Source organism: Nicotiana sylvestris, chromosome 1, assembly GCF_000393655.2.
Source record: "Nicotiana sylvestris chromosome 1, ASM39365v2, whole genome shotgun sequence".
NCBI lineage: Eukaryota > Viridiplantae > Streptophyta > Magnoliopsida > Solanales > Solanaceae > Nicotiana > Nicotiana sylvestris.
Window position 1 is genome coordinate 173,851,546 of NC_091057.1, and position 22,118 is coordinate 173,873,663.

At 38.9% G+C, this 22,118-nt stretch overlaps 1 long non-coding RNA gene across 3 annotated transcripts; it reads right to left on the reverse strand.

The window, feature by feature from the left end:
* Window positions 1–9,910: 9,910 nt before the first annotated feature.
* On the reverse strand, window positions 9,911–14,677 carry LOC138888771 (uncharacterized). 3 transcript variants are annotated; one of them, XR_011406295.1, is made up of 3 exons: window positions 14,437–14,677; window positions 10,841–10,938; window positions 9,911–10,180 (listed from the first exon to the last, which is right to left on the reverse strand). It is a non-coding gene; the product is annotated as an uncharacterized lncRNA (long non-coding RNA). The 3 variants fall into 3 exon arrangements; XR_011406293.1 differs by having other exon boundaries at window positions 10,809–10,938; XR_011406292.1 differs by lacking the exon at window positions 9,911–10,180 and having other exon boundaries at window positions 10,727–10,938.
* Window positions 14,678–22,118: the final 7,441 nt, after the last annotated feature.

Here is a 22,118-nt window from a genome sequence, read left to right on the forward strand (position 1 = left end):
TTTTATAGTTTCACAGTTCATAGAATGCTTCTTTGTGACCAAGTCTTTCATGAATTTCGCATGGCCCGGCATTTGTTCAAGTGCATCTACCAATGGCACATTAATAGATAAGCTCTTCATCATGTCAATGAACTTTTTAAACTGATTATCATTTTTTTGCTTTGCGAGCCTCTAAGGATAAGGTGGAGGTGGCCTTGGTAAAGGAGCCTTGGCTTTTGGTACAACTAGCTCGGCATGTCAATCACGTATTCCCTAGACGGGTTCACGGCATCTTGGGTTTCTACCTCGGACTCACCAATATCAATCCTCACATCATTGTTCATATTCTCTTCAACCACACCTTCAACAATCAAAGGTACATCATCATCCCACAACTCAACATCTGCATCCACAACTTGCTTTTGCTTTGAGGCATTCACATCACCACCTCTCGCACTTCTTGTTGTAACCGCCATCACATGATTTTTATTTTCACCCTTCGGGTTCACAAACATATCACTTGGTAGAGCACCCTTCGGACGAGTATTCAATGACTGAGAGATTTGGCCTAATTGCACCTCCAAGTTTTGGATAGAGGTGTTGTGAGAAGCTAACTGTGCATCCGAATTCGCATTCCTCTTCATTATCTACTCGAACATCATTTCAATTCTACCCATATTGTTACCAGAAGAACTAGGACCCTGAGAGGAGAAAGGGGTGGATTGTTCGGTTATTGGTACATTGAGGGCTTTTGAAAGCCTTGCCCCCTGTTGCCTTGGTTTCCATTGTTGTTCCACCCGTCTTGATTGTTGTTGTTGCCCCAGTTGTTGTTATTTCCATTCCAGTTGCCTTGGTTGTTGTTCTGATTACCCCAATTGTTGTTTTGGTTGTTCTAATTTCCACCACTTTGTTGTTGATTGCCCCAATTTCCTTGGGGTCGCCATTGTTGGTTTGAAGAGTTGCCTCTATTGCCTTGATAGTTGTTGACATATTTTACCTCTTCACATTGGTCATCATAACCATCATTTTGACACCCATCATATTCATCAACAAATTGCTCAGAATTTCCTTGATTTTGTTGCCTCATTTGCCTTCTCTTGTTGACAAGCATGCTAACACCCTCCATGGCATTCACTTGGTGAGGATTCTGAACTTGTTTCAATTGTGCCTTAGCCAATTGATTCATCATGGGGGTAAGCTCAGCTATCGCTTGCCCGTGATCATGTAATTCCTTGTGTAAATGGATAAACGTAGGGTCACCTTGAGGCACATTTGCTCTACTCTGCCATGCTAAAGAAGTGTCTGTCATTTCATCAAGTACATCACATGCCTCCTCATAAGAAAGTTTCATAAAATTGCCCCCAGCCAATTGGTTAACAATGCATTGATTTGTAGTATTTATGCCCCGGTAGAAGGTTTGTTGGATCATGGTCTCAGTCATATCATTATTTGGGCACTCATTCACCATCGTTCTATACCGCTCCCAAATCTCATGAAAAGGTTCTGTTGGCTCTTGCTTGAAGGCTAATATTTCATCTCGAAGTGCCGCCATATGACTAGGAGAAAAAAAATTGGCAATAAACTTATCCGCCAACTCATCCCAAGTTGTGATGGAATGGTTGGGGAGTATCTCGAGCCAATCCAATGCCTTTCCCCGCAGTGAGAACGGGAAAAGTCTCAATCTCAATGCATTCTCGGATACATTCGTTTGTTTTCTCCCCCAGCATGTATCTACGAACCCCTTGAGATGTTTGTAGGCATTTTGATTTGCAGTGCCGCTGAAGTACCCACGCTACTCAAGTAAGGTCAACATCATATTGGTTATTTGAAAGTTGCCCGCCTGGATTCGGGGTGGGACAATAGCACTAGCGTAGCCCTGGTTCGGTAATACTCTAGAAGCCACTCTTGGAGGAACCGGGGGAGGGTTTTGAATATTGTCATTTGGATTAGCATTGGCATTCCGGCCTCTCCGTTGACCTTGAGGTGCAAGAGGCACCTCATCTTGCTCAAGATCATCTACCTCCTCCCCCGCTATCACGTCTCTAAGAGGATCATTAGGGTTATTCATGTTGGTACCTGAGTAATGACACAAACAAGTAAGTAACAAGGAAGGAAAGAAGAACAATACACAAAACTAACTAAATAGATAGCCAAAACCGTTAGCTCCCCGGCAACGGTACCAAAAAGTGATCTCTTCCAACTCCACACTACTAAAAAGTAGGAAGAGAGGGTCGAAATAACTTTTACTCAATATAAGGGTTGGGATCGATTTCCACAGGGAGCTAGGAATGGAGTCGAGTATCTATCTAGACTAGAAGTGTGTATTTGTTCCAAATGTCACTTCCATACATTTTTGGGTTTTAGATTATAAACTATTATTATCAAACTATTAATTGAAACTAGATTATGCTACGAGATAATTGCTAAGTTGTATCTAATGGGAAGAAGGGCACTAGGGTCGTGACATTACTTAGGTGGCTAATTAACAGGTAGATGTTACTAAGGTTCGATTGACATACTTGGGGCTTATGCTATAACCGTTGCACAATTTTATCCACTCTCACATCTCTCAGTAGAGAGAGTGATTTTGCCCAATTGACTCTCTCGAGACCAAATGGGTAGGCAAATTAGCTCAAGCAACTAGGGTTCAAGTTGGGTAATTACTCTCTCGAGGTTTAACCCTTTAATTGGGACTATCAATTCTCTTGAGTCCATCCCAATTCCTTGTTGGGTCAATTTTGGAGACTTAGACTCTCTTTCTCAAGAAGAGCCAAGTCAACTTTGCACAAACCAGTGTTTGCAACCACCAATTCATAGATTAAACCATAAAATTGACCCAAATAACAAACACTCGTAGTCAATCTAACAATAGATGGCAACACCCATCAATTACCCACACTAGGGTTGAGCCACAACCCTAGCTAATGGGTTTAGCTACTCATGCTTGAAGGAGAAAATAGATAAATAGATGAAGAACAAGACGTATTAATTAAATCCTAAATTAAAATACAAGAATCTATCGTTAATTTGAAGCTAACATGCCAAAAATTGGCTACAGATGAAGTTCCCACAAGCGCAGCTAAGTTCTGGATATATCTGATGACCTAAAAATGGTAAAATGTTCTATTTATACTAGGTTGGAAAAACTAGACAAAAATACCCATGCGGGGTTAGGGCAGGCCGCATAAAATGGACCGCAGCCACGCTAGGCTCTTGGACTTCGATTTTGGGCTCTCTGATTAAGGCTCCGCGGACCGCGTAGAATGGACCGCGGCCGCGGAGGCAGCTGTCGCAGTCCGCACAACCATGACCGCGGATCGCATTAGCATTTTGCCTCTCTTAATATCTCTTCCGTGAACCGCACAAAAAGGTAGTGCAGTCACAGAACCTTCACCACGGACCGCACAATGTGTAATGCAGCCGCGTTGCCTAAGCCTAGTTTTTATCATCTCTCTGAATCTCTCTTCCGCGGACTGCACAAAAAGGCAGTGCGGCCGCGTAACCTTCACCGTGGGCCGCGCAGTGTGGACTGCGGCCGCGTTGCTTGAAGCCTGATCTTTCCATCTCTCTGAATCACCTATTGCAGAGTGTTTGCAACCACCAATTCATAGATTAAACCATAAAATTGACCCAAATAACAAACACTCATAGTCAATCTAGCAGTAGATGGCAACACCCATCAATTACCCACACTAGGTTTGAGACACAACCCTAGCTAATGGGTTTAGCTACTCATGCTTGAAGGAGAAAATAGATAAATAGATGAAGAACAAGACATATTAATTAAATGCTAAATTAAAATACAAGAATCTATCGTTAATTTGAAGCTAAGATGCCAAAAATTGGCTACAGATGAAGTTCCCACGAGCGCAGCTAAGTTCTGGATATATCTGATGACCTAAAATGGTAAAATGTTCTATTTATACTAGGCTGGAAAAACTAGATAAAAATACCCCTGCGGGGTCAGCGCGGGCCGCATAAAATAGACTGCGGCCGTGCTAGGCTCTTGGACTTTGATTCTGGTCTCTCTGACTTGGGCTCCACGGACCGCGTAGAGTGGACCACGGCCGCGGAGGTGGCTGTCGTGGTCCGCACAACCATGACCACGGACCGCATTGGCATTTTACCTCTCTCTGAATATCTCTTCTGTGGGCCACACAAAAAGGTAGTGCGGTCGCGGAACCTTCACCGCGGACCGCACAATGTGTAATGCGGCCGCGTTGCCTAAACCTAGTTTTTGTCATCTCTCTAAATCTCTTTTCTGCGGACAGCACAAAAAGGCAGTGCGGCCGCGGAACCTTCACCGCGGGCCGCGCACTGTGGATTACGGCCGCATTGCTTGAAGCCTGATCTTGCCATCTCTCTGAATCACCTAGTGTGGTCGCATTCCATGACCTTCACTATGGGCTGCGCACTGTGGACTGCGGCCGCGTTGCTTGAAGCCTGATCTTCCCATCTCTCTAAATCACCTAGTGCGGCTGTATTCCATTTTGTGCGGTCCGCACTAGGCTTGTTTGCCCTCAGTTTACTTTGCCTTTGATACTTGAGCAGGTTTCACTCCTTTTGAGCCTATCTTTGACATTTCGTCACTTTGTCGATGAAACCTGCAATCAAACACAACTTATGAGCCTTTTGGGACTATTTTGTAACGATTTATAATCAAAGCATAGGCAAGAAGGAGCATGAAACTCGTTAGAATCTCTACTTATCAAGCTTTCAGAAGCTCAAGATAGCTTTGACTACGGCACCAGTTCTTTTATTGCCTTCTGGCTCGGGGATGTATATGGTATATTGCGATGCTTCACACATTGGCTTGGGGTGTGTATTGATGTAGGAGGGGCGAGTTATTTCATATGCTTCACGTCAGCTGAAGGTTCATGAGAAGAATTATCCTGTGCACGATCTAGAGTTAGCCGCGATTGTTCATGCTCTTAAGATATGGAGGCATTATCTGTATGGGGTGTCATGTGAGGTTTATATCGATCATTGCAACCTGCAGCATTTGTTCAAGTAGAGGGATCTTAATTTGAGGCAGTACAGGTGGTTTGAGTTACTGAAGGATTACGACATCATCATTCTTTATCATCCAGGCAAGGCAAATGTGGTCGCGGATGCCTTGAGCAGAAAGGTGGAGAGTATGGGTAGTTTGGCATTCATTCCAGCAGAGGAAAAGCCACTAGCTTTGGACATTCAGTCCTTGGCTAACAGACTTGTAAGGTTGGACATTTCAAAGCCCAGCTGAGTTCTTGCGTGTGTGGTGGCTTAGTCTTCCTTATTGGGGCAGATCAAGGCTCGACAATCGATGATCCACATTTGGCGGATCTCAGAGAGACGGTACTTCAGGGAGGTGCCAAGGAGGTTTCTATTGGCGAGGATGGTGTTTTACGGATTTAGGGCCGCCTATGTGTTCCTAATGTTGATGGTCTGAGGGAGAGGATTCTAGAAAAGGCCCACAGTTTGAGGCATTCCATTCACCCGGATGCCACGAAGATGTATCGTGACTTGAGGCAGCATTATTGGTGGCGGAGAATGAAGAAGGACATAGTGGAGTATGTGGCTAGATGTTTGAATTGCCAACAGGTCAAGTATGAACACTAGAGGCCGGGTGGCCTACTTCAGCAGATGCCTATTCCGGAGTGGAAGTGAGAGTGCATCACCATGGATTTCGTAGTTGGGTTGTCGCAGACTTTGCGGAAGTTTGATTCTGTATGGGTCATTGTGGATAAGTTGACCAAGTCAGCTCACTTCATTCCAGTGGCGACTACTTATACAGTGGAGAGGTATGCTCAGATTTATATTCGGGAGATAGTACGGTTGCACGGTGTGCCTGTTTCCATCATATCAGACAGAGGCCCTCAGTTCACTTCCCATTTTTGGAGAGCCGTTCAGAGTGAGTTGGGGACCCGTGTAGAGCTTAGCACAGCATTCCATCCTCAGACCGATGGGCAGTCGGAGCGGACAGTTCGAATTTTAGAGGATATGCTTAGAGCATGTGTGATTGACTTTGGAGGGCAGTGGGATCAGTTCTTGCCTTTAGCGGAGTTTGCATACAACAACAGCTATCAGTCTAGCACAGAGATGGCTCCGTACGAGGCTTTATATGGTCGACATTGTCGTTCTCCTATCGGGTGGTTTGAGCCCGGTGAGGCTAACTTACTTGGTACAGATTTGGTACAGGATGCCTTGGATAAGGTGAAGTTGATTCAGGAGAGGCTTCGCACAGCTCAGTCCAGGCAGAAGAGTTACGCGGATCAGAAGGCGCGTGATGTATCATTTGTGGTTGGCGAGAAGGTTCTCTTGAAAGTCTCGCCAATGAAGGGCGTTATGAGGTTTGGGAAGAAGGGCAAGTTGAGCCCAAGGTTTATTGGTCCCTTTGAGGTGTTGAGGCGAGTTGGGGAGGTTGCCTATGAGCTTGCTTTACCCCCCCCCAGCTTATCGGGAGTTCATCCAGTTTTTCATGTATCGATGCTTCGGAAGTATCACGCCGACCTATCCCATGTGTTGGACTTCAGTACTATCCAGCTGGATGAGAGTTTGGGTTACGAGGAGGAGTCAGTTGCCATTATTGATAAACAGGATCGCCAGTTGAGGTCCAAGAGGATTTCTGCTGTGAGGGTCCAGTGGAGGGGCCAACCAGTTGAGGAGGCGACTTGGGAGTCCGAGGAGGACATGTGGAGCAGATACCCCCATTTATTCAGCAGTTCAGGTACTTTTCTATGTTCGTTCGAGAACGAATGTTTGTTTAAGAGGTGGAGAATGTAATGACCTGACTGGTCGTTTTGCCTTTTAGGACCCCATTCCCTTAAATAAAACTTCACATGCTTGCTTTAGCTTATTTACGACTTGCGGGGACGGTTGGTTCGGGAATTTGGTGAGTTTTGAGTGAAATAGGTCCATTTGATTCTTTAGGATTCTATTAAAAGACTAAGTTTGACTTTGCTTAATATTTTGGGCAAACAGACCGGATTTGTGATTTGACGGTCCCGGAGGGTCCGTGGGAAAATATGGGACCTGGGCGTATGCCCGAAATCGAATTCTGAGGTCCCTAGCCCGACTAATGAATTTTTATTAGAAATTGTTAATATAAAGCTTTAAGGATTTAAAGAAAATTGAGTAATCATTGATTTCCTAGGTATCAGGCTCGTATGTCGGTTCGGAAGCCAGGTACAGGTCCGAAATATCATTTAAGACTTGCCCATAAAATTTGGTGTCAATCCGAGTAGTTTAAGGGCGTTTTGACCCGTTAGAGAAAAATTAAGAACTTGAAGTTCATAAGTTTGATTCATTTGGTTTTAGGGGGTGATTCTTAGATTTAGCATTGTTTCGGGTGTTTCGAGGGTTCGAGTAGGTCCTTCTCATGATTTCAGACTTGTCGGTATGTTCGGGCGGGGCCCGGGAGCCTCGAGCGTCAATCGGACGAGGGTCGAGTGAAGTGAAAAATTGGAGAAGTGCTGAAGATTTGCTGCTTTTGTCATAACCGCATCTGCGGTTCTTGGACCGCAGGTGTGGTCCTTCAATAGCAGAAGCGGCCCAGGGCAGGCCAGGCCAGAACCGCAGAAGTGGCTCTCCAGCCGCAGAAGCGGTTCCGCAGATGCGGCCTGAAGACCGCAGATGCAGTTCCAGCCCTTTTGCCCATTTTCGCAGGTGCAACCCATCTTTCGCGGATGCGGGACCGCAGATGCGGTCCCCTGATCGCAGATGCAGAAATCGCTGGGCAGTGAGGTTCATTTAATACGAGTACAAGACCATTTTATCATATATATACACTTTTCCTTTGGGCGATTTGGGGAGCTTTGGAGAAGGGATCTTCACTTAGCATTGTGAGGTAAGTTTATTCCACCCATCTTTAGTTTAATACTTGCATATTAGGTAGATTAAACACTAGAAATTAGGTAAAATCAGGGGTTAGAGCAAGACCTAGGGTTTTAACAAAACTTAGATTTAACCACGAAATTTGTTATGAAATGAATTAGAAATCATATATTATTGATCCTTAGGTTGTAGAGAACAACTCCCTTCGAAAAATCTCGGAATCCGAGCACGCGTGGGTGTTAATATTTAGGAAATTTCTTAAATAGCTAGAATTCGATCTTGTGAGCATATATTAATTAGTTCTTACTTCATTTAACTAGTTTGGGATCTTTCGGCTCCGAATTGAGGGCTTGAACTTGTTCTTGATATTTGGAAGTACGCTTTGGAGCGAGGTGAGTCCCCTTTCGAACCTTGTAAGAGGGAATTGTCCCCATAGGTATAATAATTGAATTAATTGCCATTATATGTGGGGGCTACGTACGTACTAGGTGACGAGAGTCCGTGCGTAGCGACTATTATGTTAGGTTCGGGTAGTCTAGGGCATAAAAGGATGTTCTACGTGATATTCTTGTAACTTGATGTTAAATTCAGAGTTGTATAAATTATCTGATTAAGGTAAATGCTACTAGTGAGGGAACCTTATTCTATTTGGTCCTTAAAAGAAAATTGGGAAATTTCCTGTGAATAGTTGCTCCTCAAATATATTTTATTGTCTGCTTGAGATGATTTTATTTCAGTTGACCGCGTCGCACGTGTGGTTCGTGAGCAGGGTAATAGATGCATCTATGGTTCGAGCCGTTCAACCCTCGGCAGTGCACATTTTACATTTATGTTAGATCGGGTTGTACGTCCCTCGGTGTTATTTGCGCATGATTTGCTTAGCCTCCTATCTGTGGACTGGACTTTATATCTGCTTACTATATATATGGACACTCATGATAATATTTGAAAAAGAACTATTATTCCATGCTAATTAATGCTAATAACTTGTGCTATTTTTGCTTATTATAAATTCTCCTCATATTATTTGACCTTAGTAAGTATCGAGTCGACCTCTCGTCTCTACTTCTTCGAGATTAGACGGGATACTTACTGGGTATACATTGTTTATGTACTCATACTATGCTTCTGTACTTAATTGTACAGGATCTGAGGCAGGTGTATCTGGTTATCATTCTGGTGCGCATCCTTGAGCGGACCCGAGACTTCTACGGTGAGCTGCTTTCCTTCCATGCCGACCAGCAGCCTGAAGAAGTCTTTCTTATGTATTTTCTTTTGCTATCTATCCTGATTCGGACAAAAAGATAGTGTGATTCTTTTGTATATTCTACTAGTTGCCCGTATCTTGTGATACCAGGTCTTGGCACACACATTAGTAGACATTTATTTTGGGTTGTATAATCTTTTTGTATACATTATTGATCTCTTCTGGATTTAACTTTAAATTGGAGGATCTGGTTCACTTATTTTTGGTAAAAGCAAATTCAGAATTCAATTATGTTTCCGTGTCGGCTTGCCTGACAGCGGTGTCGGGCGCCATCATGACCTATTTTGTTTCCGCGTTGGAGGATCTGTTTCACTTATTTTTGGAAATAGTTGTATTATGCACGAATCGTTGTATAAAATGTGTATTTAAGTTATCAATACCATCTTTTTACATAAACACTACAAGAAAGTGTGGAATTTGCAACAAATTATTTCGTTGCCATATAGGGAATATTGTTGCGAAAAGAACTTTTGGCAACAACAAAAAAATTATTGCATGTCGTTGCAATAAATTCTGATGGGAAAAGTTTTTGCACCAACAAAAATTGTCATTGCCAAAAACTGACTCAATGCAACAAGAAATATTGTTGCCATAAATTATATTTTGATTATACACTTGTGGCTTATAAAAATATTTAGCAACAAAAATTATTGTTGCGATAAATTATTATTATTTTCGCAACAACACTACTTGTGGCAAAAAATTGATAGGAGGATAGTTAATAATCTGTTATAAAAGGCTTTTCGCAACAAGTATTGTTACGGGCACAAACCATTTTTTGTCAACAATATTATATTTTCTGTTGTACAACTAGCAATAATAAATGTGTAGTTGCTACATACACAAATCACATTTTCTTTTAAATTATCATAAATATATATATATAAAAATTAATATATGATATATATTTGCAAAGGTCAATACAACTGATGCACTAAGTATTTACATACTTCCAAAAACTAAATACTATTAAAACACATGTTCTTACTTAAAAATAAAAACAAGAGCATCTATAGGGTCATAAAATCTAATCTAATAACAACCCAAAAGTAAATCTTCTTCTAGTAGCTTGAGCATTAGATGAACCATATTATCAGCTATGTTGGTTTATTCATACTCATCCTGCAAAAGAAGATAAATTATAATTATATCTTTTATAAAAGAAAATTATAAAGTACACAAGTACAAATCAAAAAAAGAAAAATTTGGGCACCAATGACTGATATAAAAAGATTATTAGAACCAAAGCTAAAGCTAAGAAATTATCAAGTAAGAACTTGCACCATGTAACATAAAAGAGTAAAGCTAACTACCTACTATAGAAATTCTATACATGCCCGAGTAATCAATTTTTCAGTACCAGAACCAGGACAAATAACAATTCCAAGTAACTTTCAAGGAACTCCAATTTTTTTTCTTTATCAAACTATTAAGCAAAACTATGCTCTTTCTCGGTTGTAGTGATTATAATACACAATTGTAATTTGTAAAGGTTGGGGGACTGTTCAAAAAATAATATCGTTATACCCTGTTGTATTTCTATTTAACTTAGCATCCATTGTTGCGCATCTCACATAAAAGAGCATGGAAAGCATAACATGTTATGGTCATAATATCTCAATTTGGTGATTTTGAAATCAGATGACAGACTACTAAATAAATTGTAACTGAAAACTATAATACAAACATGATATTGAACAATATCAACCAACGAATTTATTTTTACAAGAATTAGACAAAGTTTCTTAACGTGATGTTATCCATAAGTCTTGAACGACGTGCCTCATTTGAACCACAAATGTAGCATTAACAATTGGTTCCAAATTAGTATCCTCTTCAATTTCTTGGATTTGTTCAGCAATATAGTCGTTCACCTTATCCTACAAAAAATTTATACAGACTTTAACTTTCAATATTTATTTAGATAAACTCATATTATAGGAATAAAGATAAAAGTGTCACATGTACATTTAATTCAACAGAGGCATCATTAACCCAATGTTCATTCTTCATGTGAGTCATTTGTTTGCATACTAGCCGAGAAAGGCAAACAATATGCAAACAAACACTAACAGAAATTGTTAGGTGGAGTTTTGTTTCAAAAAGGGCTTAAAAGCTTTTGCCTTTCTCTTATGTATCATATAGGAGATTAAGATAAATTGTTCAAATGTGTTCTTCCTTTTTCTGTGATTCACTGTGTAATATCTGAATGTCTAAATGAATCAGTTCGAAAAATTTTATTTTGTGTCTCATACAACTGACAGTAGCTGTATGAGGCAATTTTTTTGTCTCACAGTTTTGTGGACCCAGATTTCTGTGGACCCAGAAGTGTAAGATTGGGGACCACAAATTTGTGAGATAAAAAAAAGCCTCATACAACTAGTGTAAGTTGTATGATACACAAAATAAAACTTCTCAATTAGTTCAAACTGACCAGACTTTTCATCAGCACTGCCTTTCTACTTCATCAATTTGAAACACTCAATTTCCTAAACATGCTCTACCCAGTTCTTATAAGTCTGAGTACCACTAGCATCATGGTTCAGATAAACTTTGCACCAATACTACTCACTATCTATTTACATCTTCACATTTAACTTATGTATGTATTTACTTCTATAGATTAAAAGATGTGGAGAAATAGCACGTAAACTTCGCTTTTTCGAGGAACAAATGACAAAGGCAGGGTTTACCCCTTCAACAAGGACAACAACTGGCTCAACTATTAATCTGGATGAATTGGAGGTCTGCTTATTTCATCTTCTTAGATTTAAGCAGGTGTTTTTCAAATTTTCCTAAATTTATGAGTTGACACGAATCCCCAACCTCATAGTTAGACATTGATGAGTTTTACAATTATGTTGTCCCTCCCCTTCCAGGATGCAAATCTAAACAGTCACTCTTAGGCAAGTAAACAAGAAAAGGAAGAAAGCACAGAAATAAGAACAGTAGTCTGACAAATCTTTGGCTTGAAACAAACTATTGCTTTCAATAAATAATTATTTTTTAATAACAGGTTGCTTTGAACAATATCAACACAACTTGAGCAAATGAAAATTGCGAGCAGCAAGTGTTCCAGATTGAAAAGTATGGCACTTGCGCCTAACTCAACCCCAAAAGCACTATTACTGAACGATAATGTTTACCTGGATAGCGCAATGAGACTCATGTCTCTGTATTATCTTATAGTTAATTCAACATAATCGTAATTTAGTGATAATAATTCTTTTCCTCTAGGATGATATCTGCTTCTGTCGGATCTATTTTTTAGCAATATATACATATAATGTACACACACAGAAGTACTTAGAGAGACACACACACAGAGGAACGTCATCTAGTGTTCTTTACATTTTTATATACCTTTTATTTCTACCATCAACATTTAGCTTTAAAGTCAATAACCTTAGATGGACATAAAGGGAAAAGTGAAAACTTGTAAGTAACAGTTTGCAGTAGCCTTCCCGAGAATTGGAGCATGTAATTGTAATCTTCCTGTAATGATCATTTCAACATGAATCAAGTAATTACTTAACCAGCCTTCTAAGACAAACAAACTAATGTGTGTTTAATTAATTAACAGGCTCACTAAGATGGATTCAGATGCCACGTCATTTCCTTAGATGATTGTCCTTGCTTTATTTTTATATCAGGAAGAGTTCTTTGTGTGACTTTTAAGTTAAAGAGCATGAAAATTCAAAACTCTATTCCATGCAAACCCCAACTCTAAAATTCAGAACTCTATTCCATGCTCAATGTCTTAGCCTACAAGATTTTACCGTTCACAAACATGACTATTATCATATGCTTTTTCGATATTTTGCCTACGTCCAGAGCTGTAGTTTTCTTGTCTTTAGCTTCTTGTCTTTCTTCTTTTAATTTCTAATTTGAACATCATTTTTTCTTGCTCTTTTTGTTCTTCTTCAGAATTGTAATATGGCAAGGTCATAACTTGAACTAAATCATAGAAATGCAAATGCTAGAAGAGCATGAATTATGTAATTACTTGTAACTATATCCAAATAATTTTTCAAACCCACCTTTAATAAATTTAGCATCACACTCGTGTTACCTTTGACACCATAGCAGGTGGGGAAAGTAAGATGACACAGAATTTCTTATTCCATAAGGATTAATGATACAAGACTATCTAATAAAATAAGAAATAAACAAAAGAGTCAAAGAGTTGTGTAAGCTAAATGACTACATATGTACCAATAACATTAAGCTGAAAATACTAACATAAAGTTGGATTATGCCAGCATTGGAAGGGAACTAAGGACACATGTATTTTTCTTTCACTGAAATACCATTAAGAAAATGGTGATTTCTAAATAGAACAGAATTAACAAACAAGCAGATTGGGCACTACGAAGGTGAGACAGAAGCAACAATATCATGATATTTTAGAAATAAAAGATAAATCAACATGCACTTTGATCAATTTATGGTTTTTAGCAGCCTTAGTAGACTTCTGTTTACTGGGAGTCATGGAAGTATTAATGTCTAAGACAGAGTATGTGCTCTTATTTAAAAATTAAAAATTCCAAGACTATCGATTCATCTGTGATTGGATAAAAAAATTTCTTTCACACTCTCTCAGATGTTAACAGAGTGTAAGGGAATGAGGTACTAATTGTCTAAGATTTTTCTTTTCTCAAAAAATAAAATAATATAAATACTTAGTAAAATAATGATTCTTCCCAAAGTTGAAAATCATCTACAATTGTAAATTAATTGTATTACAACCATTTAGTAATAATTTAATGCATCTGTCAATTAATCCAAAATTTACTTTACTTTGGATTAAATGAATAGCCATATACATGAATACACTATTAAAAGAACCAAAATTGGACAGGGGACATAAAGCAAACTTTTCATGACCAAATAGATCTAATACCACAAATAACAAGCAACAGATAAACTTCTCATGAAATTGGTATTTAAAACTAGAAGTGTGAAACTGTTGACCTTCAATCCAATCTCTTATCACAGAATCCTTCGAGGAAATAATATCACATTCATGTTGTGCCAACAATAGAAAAAAGTCCATTAAAAAAAGGAACAAGAATCTAGAAAAGCTTTAAAATAAAAAATCTATGCAAGGAACAAGAATCTGAATAAATTTAAAACTAAAATCTTATGCAAGGAACAAGAATCTGGACAAAATAAAACAAAAAACTTATGGAAAGTTGCTTTATGAAGCATATGGAATTATAGGAGAAAAAAGCGCAAATCCTACTCTGGCGTAGAAGAATTTAAGATGCCCATACCCAATTAAGTACTTCACTGATAAAAGACAATCACAGAAATTGATATTTCCATAATTTAGTGTAGCAGCAATCGGGTAAAGTAATTAAAGATAGAGTTCTTACCGTTCTTCTACGATCAGCAGCAACGGTCTTCTGACCGTTCTTCTTTGATCAGCAGCAGTAGGACAAAACAGGGGAGAAACTCTTTGAATTAGAACTGATAAGAAAAACCCTAGCAAGAATAGTTACTAAAGAGTGGGCTAAAAATCCGTAAAAAGTAATTAAAAGACTTTTGGTTTGCCGCGTTTGATTTTGGCGAAAAATTGAAAAGATTTAGGCCACAATCCACGCATCTCGTTGGCAATTTAATGTGTATTGCCAACAAAAATACTTTATTGTTGCCAATTCTGTTTATAATCTAATTTTATTATGTTAAATTTTTTATTTTTTGCGACAACTAAAATTAGTTATTGCCATTTATTATAATTCGACAATAATAATATAGTTGTTGCTAGAACGTTGTTGCCAGTTTTAAAATTTAAATTTTATTATCTAAATCATAACATATGGTAACAAAATTAACATGTTTGTCAACAAGAAAATTTTGTGGCCAAAAAATCTATGCCATAGCAACAATTTTATTGAGTTGTTGCCATTTATCAATTTTAGCCAACAATATTTTAGTTGTTGCTAAAACATTGTTGCAAAGTCTATACTTTCTTGTAGTGAAAGTTGTTGATATGTATAAAAATTATATTAAGAGAGTAAGTTTTGATTGAAATTTTAGAGAGGAAAAAGCACACACCACACACAAAATATATACAATTCACATACAAAATATGCAAAAGACATATTATATAAAATTAGCATAATAATTGTATTTAATTTGTATGATATTGCAGTTGTATTTAATTGGGTAGAAAAAATATATGAATGTTGTAGATAAATTATACATTAGTTATAAATAAGTATATGTATAGTTAGTTGTAATTCAATATTACAAAATCAAATGCAATGTGACTAATTCAATATTACATTCCAAGTCACAATTGACTATAATTTCATTAAGGGTACAATTTTATTATGTAATTTAACCAAATAACTTGTGACTATAATTGTAAAAAATATCGATAAGTTCAAAATGTCTCTGTGCTAATTCTCAGTACTTGTACTGAGTATTGCCATTTGTCTAAGTAATAAGGAGCCTTATTTTCAAGTTGGTTACGTGATAGACCTGCATGCTTTCAGTACTTATGATGTAGTTTTGATTTCCTCTACGTTACGAAAAGTAATGCATGTTTAAGGAAATCGATTGTGTTAAGCTGATAGCATAATCAGATAGATATTATTCATTGAAAGACATTTGCTAAAGAAGAATTTCGTGATGCTTAATTGTGTGAATATTAGAGTTAAATGCCAAGAGGTGTTGTTATGTCAAATATCACCAATTTCTCAAATTATACATGGGGAGGTAACTAGATTTTATCATCATACAACTATTTTTCAACTTTCATACAACATTCAAATAATATATATATATATATATATATATATAACTACAACATAATATAATTTACCTACAATTTTACTACAACTTTACTACAAATTTGTAAGTATATTGTAAGTCATGTCTTCATCATCATCTTCTTCTTCGAGTTTCAATCTGAAATTCAGCTAGAACCAAGTCTAATCTTCACCAATCACCCTCGAAATTGAGATATACAACAACAACAACAACAACGACCCAGTATAATCCCACAGGTGGGGTCTGAAGAGGGTAATATGTACGCAGACCTTACCCCTACCCCGAAGGGTAGAGAGGCTGTTTCCAGGAGACCATCGGCTCAAAAAAGCAACAGGAGCCGATATATTAGTACCATAAAAATGCATAATAAAATAACAGCAATATAAGAGATATAAACTCCAAATAATATTCCCAATTTTTTGCAACAACACCCAATCTAAACAAATAATAATTTTTGAAAATCCAAATTCGTATCAAAGCTTTATGATAGATTAGTGTTTGAATCTTCAATTCCCGTGACCTGGAGGTTACTTCAATAGGTTGATTGGCAGAAGACAATTTTTAAACTTACCTTATTGAGAGAGAAAAACGATGAGAGAGAAAGATGAAGAAAGAAAGAAAAATTGATGAGAGATGCGACAGTGAGGAAGGAGGAGAGGAGTGAAAAAAGAAAAAGGATGTAACCAAATCTCCTAATTCAAGGCACTAATAATGGATTGTATGTAATTTGCAAGTAATCTTTATTTAGAGTGGGTTGTTTGACCAAAAGATGTCAAAACCTTTTTGATTAAAATAACTAATGATAATGAGGAGGTTAATCTTAGTCAAGCATAATAAACTTCAGATCTAAAGATGAATCGAAAAATAATGAGTAGACTAAAATAAGAGCGAACAATCTTTATTGATATTATCGTTTCTTCTTTCATGAGACAGAGAAGATGATAAATTTTGCATCCTATTTTGGAAGTAAAATAGAAGGAGAGAATAGAGAGAGAAAAAAAACAAAAAGCCCCCCCCCCCTTTGAGAGTTCTCCCCTATATATAGTCTTGGAGTCCTTGATATCTTCTTTGGGCGATGTACCTTCACGATGTGACCATTTTTGTCGTTGCTTGAACATTATTTTTAACTTAATGTGCACTGTGGGTGCTTAGACCGAAATAGGTCATGGTGACTCTCGTTATCCCACCACTTAGGCGGGATCCCAATTGGGTCGGCTACTGTGGTCAAATTTTGACCTATACAGTTAGTCTCTCCGTCCGTCGAGGTCGTCTATTGGTGGGCCCAGTGGACGGATTATGATTTTGAATACTTAAGAAAAATCTGATTGTTTGTGCCTTGGGCGTAGTGTTTAGATCGAGACAATGGGACGGCATTGTAACGATGCCTTTGGACGGTCGCAACCGTTCGAAATTGAAGCGTTGTTCGATTTGAAATATCGTTCGTGGCTATTGCCATTATGACACACGTTTCCTGGAGATTGAACCATTTCGTGCCCTTATTAGTTTTGATTGGCGACTCTTGGATTTCCCGCTTGGGGAATTTATTTCCCCGTAAATAGAGGAAAAACACCATTCGATTAGCACACTTTTCTTGCCTTTGTTGAAAGAGTTTTGTAGATCTTCCTCTTTTTCGATATTTTCAAATTTTCGGTCCTCTCGTAAAGTGATGTTCTTGCTCCCGGAGGAGTGGAAGTGATAGAGAATGAGGGGATTCCGACGGAGGCCAAAATATTGCCTCGCCTTGGAAAGTCGTGGAACGATTTCCATAGTCCTGCAGGAGAAGAGCCGGAACCTACTCCCTCTGTTATGACTGAGGTGGGGATTGCGGAGCTGAGAACCAAATGGGGGATCCCTCACCACGTTAAAATGCTGCAAGCGATGGGAGACGATATCATACAATTCGATCGCCCGGAATATTGTGTGTTCTACGCCTATCCTGTCACGACCCAAAATCCACTAAGGGTCGTGATGGCGCCGGACACTGCTATCAGGCAAGCCAACCATAAATACATAATTAATTTCTCATTTTAATTGTTTAGAAAACATTTACTTTAAACAAATAAATAATAAATAATAAACTCCGCTGGATAAATGAGGATGTCTTTACAAAATTTTAACTATTAAAGAATCCCGTGATCATCCCAGAACCCGATGTCACAAGTACGTGAGCAATTTCTACAAAATAATGGAATACAACAACCGTCCGGAATACAATATTGGACAGAAAATAAATAGAGTAATCCGAAAAAGACTTGTTGGTTGCGGGTCGTTGCGGAAAATGCAGCTCACCTATGTCTCAGTATCAACCATGTTGCTATGCCCAGTAGGCCACTAGAGATGCATGTGCTTGTCCAACAAATATTCACAGAAGTGTAGTATGAGTACGTAAACAACGTGTAACCAATGAATATCCCGTCTAATCTCGAAGAAGTAGAGACGAGAGGTCGACTTCGACATTTACTATTGGTCCAATAATATCATCTCAATAATATAGTAAATCGGTGATTTTTATAAACATGATTGTAGTTCAATAGAATGAAGCAGGTAAGAAATTCTTTCTTTTATAGAAAATTTCCAAATTACTTTTCATCGTTTATAAAAATATTCTCAAACCGGGAAGAGGCAATACAACTTCAATAAGTTTCCAGGCAAGCAATACAAGCATGCGCAAATCATGTCGATGTTGTATGGCCCGATCTAACATAAATGTAAAATGTGCATTGCTGAGGGTCGAACGGCGCGAACCGTAGATGCATCTATTTAATCTGCCGAGGCGTTCGGCCCATTCCAGAATTTAAACACGCACATACAATCAATCAAGAAGTCATTAGGAAACAATTATCTAAAGAAAACCAATTCTCTTTTAACAATTTAGAAAAATAAAGTTTAATTCTTTTTTATAAATCCATTTACCAATTCGATAGGATTTAAGCAATCAATGGTCAATAAGGTTACATATATTCCAAGTATAGTATGCTTTTGGGTCCTAGACTACCCGGATAATGGCATAATAGTAGCTACACACGAACTCTCATCACCTCGTGCGTACGTAGCCCCCACAAATAGGAGCACATAACCAATTAATTCACCTATGGGGACAATTCCCTCTTACGAGGTTAGAAAGGAGACTCACCTTGCTCCAAAGCGTATTTCCAATACCAAGAAAGATTTTCAACTATCAATTTGGAGCCGAACGATCCAAAACTAAATAAACGAGTTAAGAACTAGTCAATACAAGCTCGCAAGATCGCATTCTAACTATTTAGGCAATTTCCCAACCTTAAACACAAGTTTCCTAAAATCCGATCCCGGGCCCACGTGCCCGGATTCCGAATTTTTTCGAAGAAAGTTTTTCTTTATAACCTAAGGATCAAGAATACATGATTTCTACTCTATTCTATAACAAATTTCGTGGTTGAATCTTGTTTTTAATAAAACCCTAGGTTTTGCTCTATTCCCATGATTTTCACTAATTTTTATATGTGTTAATCTACCCAAAACTCAAGTATTAAACTAAGAATAGGTGGGATAACTTACCTCAAGATGCTAGGTGAAGTCTTCTCTCAAAAGCTCCCAAAATCGCCCAAGAAATGAGTGAAAATGAGCAAAAATGGCCTAGAGCCCGAATAAATGAAGGTCATTGCCTTCTGCGATTTCCGCATGTGCGGTCCTGGGCCGCACCTGCGACCACCGCTTCTGCAGAAGGAAGATCGCTTCTGCAGTCTGGGACGCTTCTGCGGACAGGCCCACCATTTCTGCGGTTCCGCTTCTGTGGAGTTAGGGCCGCATCTGCGGTCTTGGGCTGCCTGGCCTTGGGCCGCTTCTGCGATAGGTGGATCGCTACTACGGTATCGCACCTGCGGTTTACCAACTGCAGGTGCGGTTATGACAACAATTAGCAGCTTTAGCCTTTTCCAAAAATTCCATTTCGATCCGTTAACTACCCGATATCCACCCGAGGCCACCGGAACCCCCAACCAATCATGCCAACCAGTCCCAAAACACATTACGGACTTGCTCAAGGTTTCAAATCATATCAAACAATGCTAAAACCACGAATCGACCTCCAATCTAAGCTTTATGCACTTTAGAATTTCAAACTTCTACTTTCGATGTTTAAATCTATCAAATCACGTCCGATTGACCTCAAATTTTGCACGCAAGTCATATTTGCCATTACGGACCTACTCCAACTTTCAAAATTGGAATCCGACCCCGATATCAAAAAGTCAACTCTCGATCAAACTTCTCAAAAACCTTAAAATTCTATCTTTAGCCAAATGACTCCGAAATGACCCACAGACCTCCGAATTCACTTCCGATCACGCTCCCAACACCAGAATCACCATACAGAGCTATTCCCAGATTCGGAATCCCAAATGGACATCGATAACACTGAAATGCACTTCAACCCAAACTTATGAAATTCTTTCAAAAATGCTGACTTCCACAATAGGTGCCGAAACGTTCATGGGTCTTCCAAAAACCTGATCCGGATATACGCCCAAGTCCGAAATCATCATGCGAACCTGCTGGAACCTTCGAATCCCGATTCCGAGGTCGTTTACTCAAAAATCCAACCTTAGTCAATTCTTTCAACTTAAAGCTTCCGAAATGAGAATTCTCTTTCCAAATCAACTCCGAACTTCTCGGAATTCAATTCCGACAATGCGTACAAGTCATAATACCTGAAGTGAAGTTGTTCATGGCCTCAAACCGCCGAAGAACGTGCTAAAGCTCAAAACGACCAGTCGGCTCGTTATATTCTCTCCCACTTAAACATACGTTCATCCTCAAACGTGCTAAGAACTGTGTTGGGGTTGTCCGAATTCACTATTTAACACCTCGAGCACCTACCCATGCTACCACAACTCAACTGGGCACCCTAGCTCGATCAATCTGAAGATATCCTTTTTCACTTAAGCAAGTAAGCCTTTAGAGCCTAATTCCAACATCCGGAAATGCTCTGTCAGGCCTGTTCCAACATACGCTCACCGTATCAATAACTACACGTAGCACCAAAATGTGACCGCGTACCTTAGCTGAATTCACAACTTGCACCACTTTACTCATAGGACCACAATAACATTCTTCGATCAAATAATCCGAAATTCCACGAATCGGATGCTCCCATTGCACCTCATGACCTACATAGGTCTTGCTCTAGCTCTTACAATACCGCCGCGACAGAAAAGATGTGTAGAAATTCATAACCGACTGCCGAATTCAACAAATCATTGGGTCTATATTCCCGAAAAGAACCATCACCTCATCCTGAACCAAATAATGATCTTAGCTCCTTAATATACTTCATATAATCAGATTGCACTGATCCTAAATCCAATGATCTCGTCTCACCTAGTACGAACTGATCATGCAATAAGCCACCCCGGACATGATCAAAAGTCTCATATGATGACCCAATATGCCAATAGGCCACCAATTAGAACGGAATTCAAAGGGAAATGAACTCTAGAAGGAACTACTCAACTCGCGCAACTAATATGAACTTTCCTCAGAAAATGGGAAACAAACACACACATAAGACGAAGTATGAAAACTGTATTCAACATCACACTATTGTGGCGCGCAACTTGATCCAAACATAACACTCGCCTAAGGAGGTGCACATCGAGCTAAATTGTTCATTAGAACAAAATACCGAATATTGGTCACAAGCACGCTAAGTGCATAATACTATCCCTGAGGGGACATATAGCGCTATAAGCTACAAAACTCAAGCACAACTGAGGTGTGATATACGATTTGACTCTCAAGAGCCATTTTGCTCATATAACATTATCTCTACGCGGAACCTCAATACATAAGAAAATTATAGAGCCGTTCACAACTCATACGGCACCATATAGCATCACATGAAATAGCCGACGACGAAATACCACCCTGATTACTCTTCCATAAGGAGTGCATTACTGAAATGAACATATCTGGCCTGATATAGAGCCCATATTCATACTTAAATCCATTCACAAACCTCAAGCCAATTCTGATCGTACCGAACTAGGTCCATAATCTTTCTTGGGTCCATAATAACCCTCTTTTCCCACAACAAACAAGAACAACTATCATAAGTGGAGTAATCCTCAATAGTCCCCAACCCAATAAATCAAGCGCCTTCCAGGCATCGATTACCAAATCAACGATATCACCACAATCTTTATACTTGGTTTAACTCTTCAATCAATCAAGTGACTACATGGCACACTTAAACCTTCCCGTGGGGCACGCTCCCACAACCTTCCGCAATAGATAACAAGTT